Source organism: Cucurbita moschata, unplaced genomic scaffold (assembly GCF_002738365.1).
Source record: "Cucurbita moschata cultivar Rifu unplaced genomic scaffold, Cmos_1.0 Cmo_Scf00215, whole genome shotgun sequence".
NCBI lineage: Eukaryota > Viridiplantae > Streptophyta > Magnoliopsida > Cucurbitales > Cucurbitaceae > Cucurbita > Cucurbita moschata.
In genome coordinates this window covers 28,414-39,307 of record NW_019268731.1, presented here as the reverse complement: position 1 = coordinate 39,307, position 10,894 = coordinate 28,414, and the positions used below count along the sequence as shown (strand labels likewise).

The window sequence follows — 10,894 nt, the reverse complement described above, 5'->3', positions numbered from 1 at the left end:
TTTAAGCTCCTCCTATAAGGTCGGAAGTAGGACCAACAATACGGAATAAGAGTCGAGAAAGGTCGATCCCCCAATTGAAGGAAATAAGCGTTTAGATTGTGGGTCTCCTACTCTCATATTTCTTCCAAATTGGAGAGCAATCCTCCACCACTTCTCTTCAAACTTCTAAATAACGAAGAATCTGGAGTTCTCAATGTCGGTTTAAGCTCCTCCTATAAAGTCTGAAGTAGGAGCAACAATACGGAATAAGAATCGAGAAAGGTCGATTCCCGAATCGAAGGCAATAAGCGTTTAGAATATAGGTCTCCTACTCTCGGATTTCTTCCAAATTCGAGAGCAATCCTCCACCATTTCTCTTCAAACTTATTCCTACAGTTTCTCAACAAGATTACCCACAAGTTCTATGAAGGAATAGAGTGCTGAAAGTGCTCAGAAACCATTCCCCCAATTCAAGAAAACTTTAAAATCCAATCCGAGGATACATGATGACTTGTCGAGTAAGAATGATTCCAATCAGTTTCTGCACCTCCAAGGAATGCTTCCATAGAAGACCACGAAGAAAAATAACCTCGAGCGCGTGCCAAATTGAAGGAAATTGGTTTCGAAACTTGATGAAAGAATCGAGAGCTGAGACGTCGTAGAACAAGCTACCCATAAGATCGAAAATCTGGCGTTTCGAGTGAGTTGCATACCGAGAACGATTTTTGGAAATTAAGGTCCTACACTCAAAGACGTTCCTCCAAACCAATTCCTTTAGCCTGAAGATAGGATATGGAAGGGGTTTAATGAAGAAATAAGGCCTTGAAACCCCTAGAATCGGCTACCCAATAAGAAATCCTTTGTTTTATCTCCAGCGATAAATTAGATTTTAGATGATCTTTGGTAGCGAATATCTTAGGCTACGATCCACGAGAAGTTATCAAATAAATTCCCAGCCCTTTCTTGTAACATCCATCTTTAAGTTTCACGAAGAAATCGAGGAGAGAAACGCTGTAAATGTGGCTGTACAGGCCGAGTTTCAGATGGCGGCGATGCGAAAAATGCGCATCTTCTTCCTTTTCAGAGGAAGAAAACGATGATACGGCCAGTTCAACTAAACTGTCCAAGTCAACTCAAAATTTGACCTTTTCTCAGTAGATCTTATTTTATGAAATGTTGTATGAATCCTTATCTCGAGAGGTTATATAATGTAATGGAGTTTGGGAGTTATTGGAAAACTTTAGTTAGCGAAACCAAGATATGGGAGAAAATGCTCATCACGTTCCATATGACTTTACCTCCTAGGATAACTAAAGTGGTATCCCGTGCACAATATCATGAAGCTTGACCCAAGACGTTATGCATAAACTTAGGAACACCTAGGTTTCCATGCCTGAAGTAATCGACTTATTAACTTATTATCTCCCTCACCTAAATGAGACCTGCACCACGATTTGCTAGCAGGATGCCATGATTATGACAACGCCATCTATGCACTCATGGGGAGAAAATTAAGAGTTACTTCGAAAGAGTTTTCATGGTTAAAATACGATGCATGACATGACAACCTCTAAGGTTTAGTTCCTGAATACGACGAGTTCAAATGATTACACCTTATGCCTCAAGAAAATTTGTGTTGTCGTTCTTAAAGGTCCTACTGGGAGTTGAAACCAGGTCGTTGGATTCAAAGTCCAAAGTGCTAACCACTACACCATAGAACCCCTTGTAAAAATTTATTTTGGAATGGTTTTTCCTATTTTATGCAGATTCCACAAGAAGAGAGATCCTATCACGAGTCAAACTCAAGTTATTGGATTCAAAGTTCTAGAGCTATTTTATCTAACTCGTTGTGATCTTGAGCACCTTTAGAGTGGTTGCAGAAGTAACCCTCCCGTGTTGATTGAAGCTCTTAGAGAACATGTAATTTTATATATTTCTTATAGTTAATTTATATATTGTTGTATATTACAAACAAATTGAAATAATACTTTACATCCCAGTCTTTCTTTCTTCCGTGCAAAACTTAACATGAAAACTATATTATTTCAATATTCACTCAGAGAAACAAGGGGTGAAAACTATATTATTTCAAACCCTCCATTATTGCTTCTACTTTGCGTGAAAATGCTTTCACTAAATCATGTTACTAACTGGTTGGTTTTGTTCGGTTCAATTCTTGGGTCCACTAGATTGAATCGACCTAGCTCAATTAAACTCTTGATAATATAAAAATCATAAGTTTCTTAAATTACGTTAACTAAAAGTTTAACCCCTATTTTTTTTTTAGAATATTTATCTTTGTGTCTTGTTGATCTCTAAATGCTTAGAAGTATCTAATAATACTTCTATTTAAGGAACTTTTCTCTATAAAAGATGCAAGACTTCAGTTTATTATTAAGGAATTTCAAATGAGTGATTTGATATATCACAGAGGACAAAATATTTATTTGTTTCAAATATCTTACGTTGACAATTCTTTTTTCTAATGGCATTAGATTGAATCTCATTAATAACAATATCCCAAAACTCAAGTAAAGATGACATCAAAATTAATACTTTAATTTCATCTTCAAAATTTATTTCCACTTAACTCAGTTGACTTATAATCATAATAGTCATTTATTCAACAATAAGGGTGTTAGCATGCATTTGGAAATGAACCCATATTTAAAAAATTTAGATAAAATAGAAAAGAATTGTAATCTCAAAGACAATGATACTATGTGAAACTAGCCTCAACTTAACTCTTAGGGGCGGTAAACCAACGGTTCCTTCACCCATGGCCCAACTCCTAACATGGAAGGGATAATCTAGAGAATCATTCCAAGACCCCTAACGGATGGGTTACAAACTCACATTATCAAGCTCGACAACAAACAATGCCGCCGGCAAACTTAGGAATAAAAATAGGAGACATTTTAAAGATTTAGGAGTAAGTGAAAACAAAAAGAGAGTCATGACCCATTTTCGGTGGGTTCTCGAAGCACCGATTGCAAGTTAAGAGAGGTTGAAAACAAAGTAGAATGTTTTCTCGAAATAAAAAAAGAATTAAAATATAATGAACACATATATTTACATTTACATTACATTCAAAATATCAACAATAGTTGGTGTTGTTTGTCCTTAGTTACAAGACGTAGCCTAATTGTAAGTTTTTGACCATGTTCATACTGGGTGCTTGGATACCACACACTTTTCTTAATGATTTCTTGATTCTTGTCCGAGAACAGTGACCCTTAGGTTCTAAGTACATGGTTCTATGTGGTGGAGGACTTTGGAATAAGGTTTGGAATTGATAATTATTCTTATTTCTTTTCCATTTGGTGGTCGGCTTTGTCCAAAATAAAAGGGTCCAAGGTTTCGAATCGATAATTATTCTTATTTCTATTCCTTCAGACACTCGGTGGTCGGCTTTGTCCAAAATTAAAGGGCCCAACCAAATTTGAACTGATGACCTCTTAATCTACAGTCAATGTCTCTACCACTAAGCTATAGACCCATTTTACATGATTTCAACCTTAGTGACCCCTTCTACAGAGTGTCAGTCCAAAAGTGTAAAAAGTGTCTGTCCAAAAACAAAGGGCCCAACCAAGTTCAAACGGGTGACCGGTCAAATTCTCTACCACTAAGCCATGATCCATTTTGTGTGATTTTAACCTTAGTGACCCCTTAGACATAGTGTCAGTCCAAAAAGTGTAAAAAATTTCTATACAAGATAGAAGGGCCCAACTAAGTTCGAATTGGTGAATCTTGATCAGCAATCAAATGCTCTAACATTGAGCTATGGACCCATTTTGTATGATCTCAACCTTAGTGACCCCTTCTACAGATTATCGGTCTAAAAGTGACCCTACCGAATCGGCTATAGACCAATTTTGTATAAATTGGTGGATTACCTGTCGGGAATTAAACACAGGTCGTTAGATTCAAAGTCGAAAGTGCTAACCACTATACCATAGAACCACTTGTTAAACTTTATTTTGACAGCGATTTTGATAAGTGCCAACAACGCTGAATTTTGCAAAACTGGAGGTCATAGTATCCTTACAGACTTTCACAAGGTGTTTTCAACTTTTTTTTATAGGTAATTGAACTTTTGAGTCCATGCAAATGATTGGTTGGATTAGTATGAGTTTGAGAAGACAGAGGAGAGAAGAGAGACTTTGTTAGAAACTCTCCCATAGGTAATCTCCCAAGGTGTCTTCAACTTCTTTTATAGGTATAATTTTAAAATCAAACCACAACAAAATTTACTTCTATCTAGCAAAATTATTATTTTTGTTTGAAACTAGATTATTCCCTTCTTTTTCTAAAACTAAATTTGACTCTTGAATAGATTTTAATAGTTTTGTTAATTAAATTTTCTTTAAAAATGTTTGTACACAAGGTACAATGGAAAGAATATATATATATTTTTTTTTACTATTTTTAATTTGTATGGTATTATTGGAGGCTTTTGAATGAAATATGATAATTGATTCTCTGTCCTCTTTGACAATTTTAGATACCTCCATATCCGATATTTGATGGGTCACGTTTCATTATGAGATCTGCCCTTGGGTCAATAAGACTTAAGTAGAGAGTTTATTTGACTAATGATTTGATTTTTTTGGGTTGTAGAGATATCCCTTACAAATCAAGACTTTGTATTATTTTGAAGACACTCATCAAGACATTTGTAAATGTGTGTGATATCTTGAAGGATATAAGACACGTAACTGAGAGAACCTAAATTTTTTTTGAAGTTGTCTTTGTTAGGATACGTCATCACCAAAGTTTGAGACAAAAACCATTGGATGGGTTTTAATAAGGCTCAAATAAATTTAAAATCCAAGAAAATGGACACAACTATTAATGAATGTATACAACTAGCTGATTTCTTTTGATTACATTAATCAATGTATGTAGATGTTTAAAGTGTTGATCTTAATGGTTTTAGAAAATATCAACACATCATCAATATAAACTATCGAAATTTTTTGAAATGATTGAAAATATCATTCATAATCTTCTCAAATTCGGAAGGAGCTTTTTTTAGCCTAAATGGCATGAAGTTCCTCTCATATTTTCTAAATTGGACATAAATGCTATTTTATATTTTTCCTTTTAGGAAATTAGAATTTTCCGAAATCCCAATTTCATGTCAAATTTTATAAAAACATTTGACTCTAAATTCTTTTTATCAAATCATTTTTGTTTTGGATTGGATATCTTATTTATTCTAAAACCTTATTTAAAGTTTTGTAGTTAATTACCGGTATCAGAATTTCTGGTTTCTTTTCACCATGTTGTTAACCTAAAATGTCAGACATGACCACATGCTCTTTGAAGACCTTATCAGCTTCCTCTGCAAAATATCACCTAAAATGTTGGTATTTAGGGTTTGATGTTTTTTTACTTAACCCTAGGGTTCTATTTACCGTGAACTTGTGATAATTTTTGTCAAATTATATATTTGAACACCTAATACATTAAGATATAATATCTTATTTAAATAATATTAAAATGTCGTAGAATATCATAATATATGTTTTATTAATTTGAATCTCATTCAAATTTCAAATATATTTTTTTTTATTTAATGTTTATGATACACATCAATTATTTTAATATTTAACATATCAAATACGTTAATATGTTTTGATATTATAGTTCAAGACTATAGGAACTTGCTCAGAGGACCTGAGAGTTACGTTGGCCCACAATGCATCTCATGGATGATGCAAAACTATGGTGACGCTTGAAGGTTAATTGTATAAAAAACTGGTCATGCACCAAAAAATCATGGGAAGACCATTGATGGAATTGAAGCAATCGACACTCCTCTGGATGGGTTTCCAATCAAAGACCTAATGTTTGATGTTGACTCTTTTGAAGAAAGAGCCACAGGATCGAACAACAAAAAACGTGGCGGTAGCTCTAAAAACTCTATCACACACATAAAAAAACGTGACGAAGAGTTAGACATTACACAGAAGATCTGGCTTTCATCGGGGAGACCCGAGTTTGATTCTCGACAATGAAATTTTATTTTCTTATTTCTTTTATTTTATAGTTTCATCTTTTGTCACCAATTATATTTAAACTTTACCTAGGTTTGAGAAGCACTTTAATGGATGAGTTTAATAGTATCTTAAATTCAAAAGACTTTTATGAACTTGGTTTGAGAGGCACTATAATGATCAAGTTCAATAGTATCCTAGATTAAAAAGACTTTTATTAACTTTGAACCTTTAATAGTGTTATGTCATAGATATTTGGTTCATTTCAACAAGTGACGTTGAGGTCATTCAAATGGTTAATGTGATAATCCGATCATTTTCAAGGTCTCTTTTGTTGAACGCCATCATGGCTGAGATGACTAAGATGAGCACCAGAGTGAGTTTGACAAGGAGGGTCGTAGAGAACCACACCCTAAGCCAAGCTCATGTTGGGCTTAACAAACTGAAAATCCAAAAACACAAACCCTTAAATGGGAACCGGGATGCAAGAAATTAAAAAACTTTATTTTTGACGTAGAACAATACTTGAAGGTTACAGGAACTTGCTCATAGGACCTAAGAGTTACGTTGGCCACAATGCATCTCATGGACAGTGGCGCTCAAAGGTGGATGATATAAAAAATGGGTCATGCACCATAAACTCATGGGAAGATCGTTGATGGAATCGATGCAATCGACGCTCCCCTTGATGGGTTGCCAATTAAAGACCTAACGTTTGATGTTGACTCTTTAGAAGAAAAAGCCACACGATCGAACACCTCGAAATGTCACGGTAGCTCTAAGAACTCTATCATACGACCTGAGAGTTGAGGGCTACAGGAACTTTCTCATACAACCTGAGAGTTACGTTAGCCGCAATGCATCTCATGGACGATGCAAAACTAGGGTAGTGCTCGAAGGTGAATGGTATAAAAAATGGGTCATGCACCATAAACTCATGGGAAGATCGTTGATGGAATCGATGCAATCGACGCTCCCCTGGATGGGTTGCCAATCAAAGACCTAACATTTGATATTGACTCTTTTGAAGAAAGAGCCACACAATCGAACAGCTCGAAGCGTCGTGGTAACTCTGAGAACTCTAACACACATAGGGAAGGACTTGTCGAAGAGTTAGACATTAAGCAAAAGATCATGCTAAAACTCTTCAGCGATCTGACAAAAGACTTCAGCACATCCACATTAAAAATCCATTGTCGTCCAGTGGTCAGGATACCTGGCTTTCGCCTAGGAGACTTGGGTTCCATTCCTGACAATGGAATATTATTTTCTTATTTGATTTTATTTTACAATTTCTATCTTGGATTAAAAAGACTTTTATGAACTTCCGACCTTTGTTAGAGTTATGTTATAGATACTTTGTTCAATTTGAAATGGTTAATACGATAATTAAGTCATTTTCGAGGTCTCTCTTGTTGAACAACGTCATGGTTGAGATGAGCAGGTGATTCAAATGGTTAATGCGATAATCCAGTCGTTTTGGAGGCCTCTCTTGTTGAACGATGTCATGGTTGAGATGAGCAGGTGATTCAAATGGTTAATGCGATAATCCAGTCGTTTTCGAGGTCTCTCTTGTTGAACGACGTCATGGTTGAGATGAGCAGGTGATTCAAATGGTTAATGCGATAATCCAATTGTTTTCGAGGTCTCTCTTGTTGAACGACATCATGGTTGAGATGAGCACCCGAGTGAGTTTGACAAGTTGGGCTGTAGAGAACCACACCTCAAGCCAAGTTCATGTGGGCTTAACAAACTTAAAATCCAAGAACACAACCCCCTAAATGGAAACCGGGATGCTAAGTAATGAAAAAGCTTTATTTTTTATGTAGAACAATACTTGAAGGTTACTGGAACTTGCTCATAGGACCTAAGAGTTACGTTGGTCGCAATGCATCTCATGGACGATGCAAAACTATGGTGGCGCTCTCATGGATGATGCAAAACTATGGTGGCGCTCGAAGGTGAATGGTATAAAAAATGGGTCATGCACCATAAACTCATAGGAAGACTGTTGATGGAATCGATGCAATCGACGCTCCTCTAGATGGGTTGCCAATCAAAGACCTGACGTTTGATGTTGACCCTTTTGAAGAAAAAGCCACACGATCGAACAGCTTGAAACGTCGCGGTAACTCTGAGAACTCTATCACACACATGAAAGGATGTGTCGAAGAGTTAGACATTACCCAAAACATCATAGTAAAACTCTTCAGCGATTAGACAAAAGACTTTAGGACAACTACACCAAAAATTCATTGTTGTCCAACGGTTTTGATATTTGGCTTTCACCTTAGAGATTCTGGTTTGATTCTCTGAAATTGAATATTATTTTCTTATTTCTTTTTATTTTATAGTTTCATTTTTTTTGTCACCAATTATATTTAAACTTTACCTCATTTTGAGGGGCACTTTAATGGTCAAGTTCAATAGTATCTTAGATTAAAAAGACTTTTATGAACATCGTACCTATGTTAGTGTTATGTTATAGATATTTGTTTCAATTTCAACAAGTGGGGTTGAGGTGATTTAAATGGTTAATGCGATAATCTGGCTTATTTCGAGGTCTTTCTTATTGAACGCCATCATGGTTGATATGAGCACTCGAGTGAGTTTGACAAGGAGACCCGAATTTAAACTTTACCTACGTTTGAGAGGCACTATAATGGTCAAGTTCAATGGTATTTTAGATTAAAAAGACTTTTATGAACTTTGTACCTTTGTTAGTGTTACTTTGTACCTTTGTTAGTGTTATGTTATAGACATTTGGTCAAGTTCAACGAGTGGGGTTGAGGTGATTCAAATGGTTAATGTCACTTTATTTGATTCAAATTGTTAATGTGATAATCTAGTTGAATAGTTACAGGTTATTTCCAAGGTCTCTCTTATTGAACGCCAACAAGGCTGAAATGATTGAGATGAGCACGTGAGTGAGTTTGACAAAATTGAAATAAAATCAAATAAATTCACTAAAAAACATCGATAAAATTGAAAAAAAATTAGCCTTATGACACTTCCTTCAACTCAAAGGGCGGTAAATCAAGGATTCCTTCGTCAAAGACCCATGATCCAACTCCCAACATGGTAATGATAAGCTATAGAATCATTCCAAGAACCTCAATGGATGGGTTACAAACTCACATTACAAATCTCGACAACTGGACGTGTCATCGGCATTAGAAGAACGATTGCATCAGAGCAAGTCATGGGGATAGAAGATCTCGTTGAAGGATGATAGCCCAACCGTAATCTTCAGCCCAACGAGCCAAGCTTTTGTAGAAGTAAGAACCCTTTTATTAAAGAAATTAACACCTTCTTATACAAAATTTGGATCAACCAAGAGATAAAACTAGAATTAGATGATGAGATCCAAGATTGAGAAACAAGATTTGGAACCTTTTTCTAAACTGAGTCACTTCACAATCGAACTTGATCAAGGCTTGATTGAATTACTCAGATGCAATCTGCAACAAGAATTGCATGAAACTTAGAAATGACAAAGATATGCTCAGATTTCTATAAGGGGGATCGTCTCAACTTGAGATATCAATTTCATTGATCACAACTATTCTTTTACATAATAATTTGTGGGTATTTATAGTCTTCCAAGAAAAGAAGTTAGTGGTGGTGATTTAATCTCGATCCCTTTAAATCTCCACACAAGACGAAGTCAATTTGAGCATTACAAACTTTATGAAATTAAAATAATAAATAAAGTTTTCTAACCACTCATGAAAGGATGGTTGCAACTTCATCCACTACTTCAACTGTGCAAATATTTACTTTTGAATCTCCAAATGGTCTTGACTCAAACGAATCAGCTTGTTACACATGAATTGATGGTTGAACCTAGCCTATCCAATTTTGTAGATGAAGTATGAATGTTTGTTGAATCTTCTTGGCCTTGGGTTGTGTAATAGGTCCAGTTGGAACACCGTGATTCTTATCATCATCCCCCTCTTCAAAAGGATTCGTCCTCGAATCAGAAAAATCATCACCTACATCAGAAGGACTCAACTCAGCAACATTGAAAGTAGAATGTACACCATGATTCTTATCATCATCCCCCTTTTCAGGATTCGTCCTCGAATCAGAAAAATCATCACCTACATCAAAAGGACTCAATTTAGCAACATTGAAAGTAGAATGTATTGACAATTCTAAAGGAACATCAATTTTTTTGTTCCAGGCAATAAAATGAGTCATTTTACTAAATGTCTTATGGAGTATTTATAATCAAATAAAGAATTCTTATAGAGCATTTATAGTCAAATAAAGAATTAGGAATCCACCCTATCTTTACATCTACAGACCCACTCTCACTCCTAATTCAGCTATCCACGCTAACATTAAAATGAAAATTCATCAATAAAATTATTTACGCTAATTCATTGAAATTTTAAAAAGAAATCATCTCTAAATTTAGATAAGATAATAAGTTATACTACTTGAATCAGGTGTGGTGAAGGTCGAACCAACACGTGACCTTCAAATCTTCAATATTACAAACTCCCAACTAAGTTATCCCCTATAACATTCAAAATGAAAATTTTGAAATTTTAAAAAGAGAGAATCACTAAATTTAGATTAAATAGTGGAGTAATTTTAAAAAGAAATAATCACTCATTTTAGATTGAATATTTAGGTTATGCAAGTTAATCGATTTGAATTAGGTGGGGTGAACGTGGATCAAACACGTGACTTTCAGATCTTCAGTGACGCTCTCCAAACTAAGCTATCCCCACTAACATTAAAAATAAAAATTCATCGGTAAAGACTATAACATTGAAAATGAAAATTCTGAAATTTTAAGAAGAAATAATCACTCATAAAGAGGAGAAGTAGACAATTGAGAAACAAACTTTCAATGTTGCTTCAAGAATTAACAAAGGACGGAATGAAATCATTTTTCAACC

General features: G+C 35.0%; 1 non-coding gene across 1 annotated transcript; it reads right to left on the bottom strand.

Annotated features, from left to right (window-relative positions):
* Positions 1-1,628: 1,628 nt before the first annotated feature.
* On the bottom strand, positions 1,629-1,700 carry TRNAQ-UUG. Its single transcript has one exon. It is a non-coding gene; the product is annotated as a tRNA-Gln (tRNA).
* Between the last annotated feature and the right edge of the window lie 9,194 nt (positions 1,701-10,894).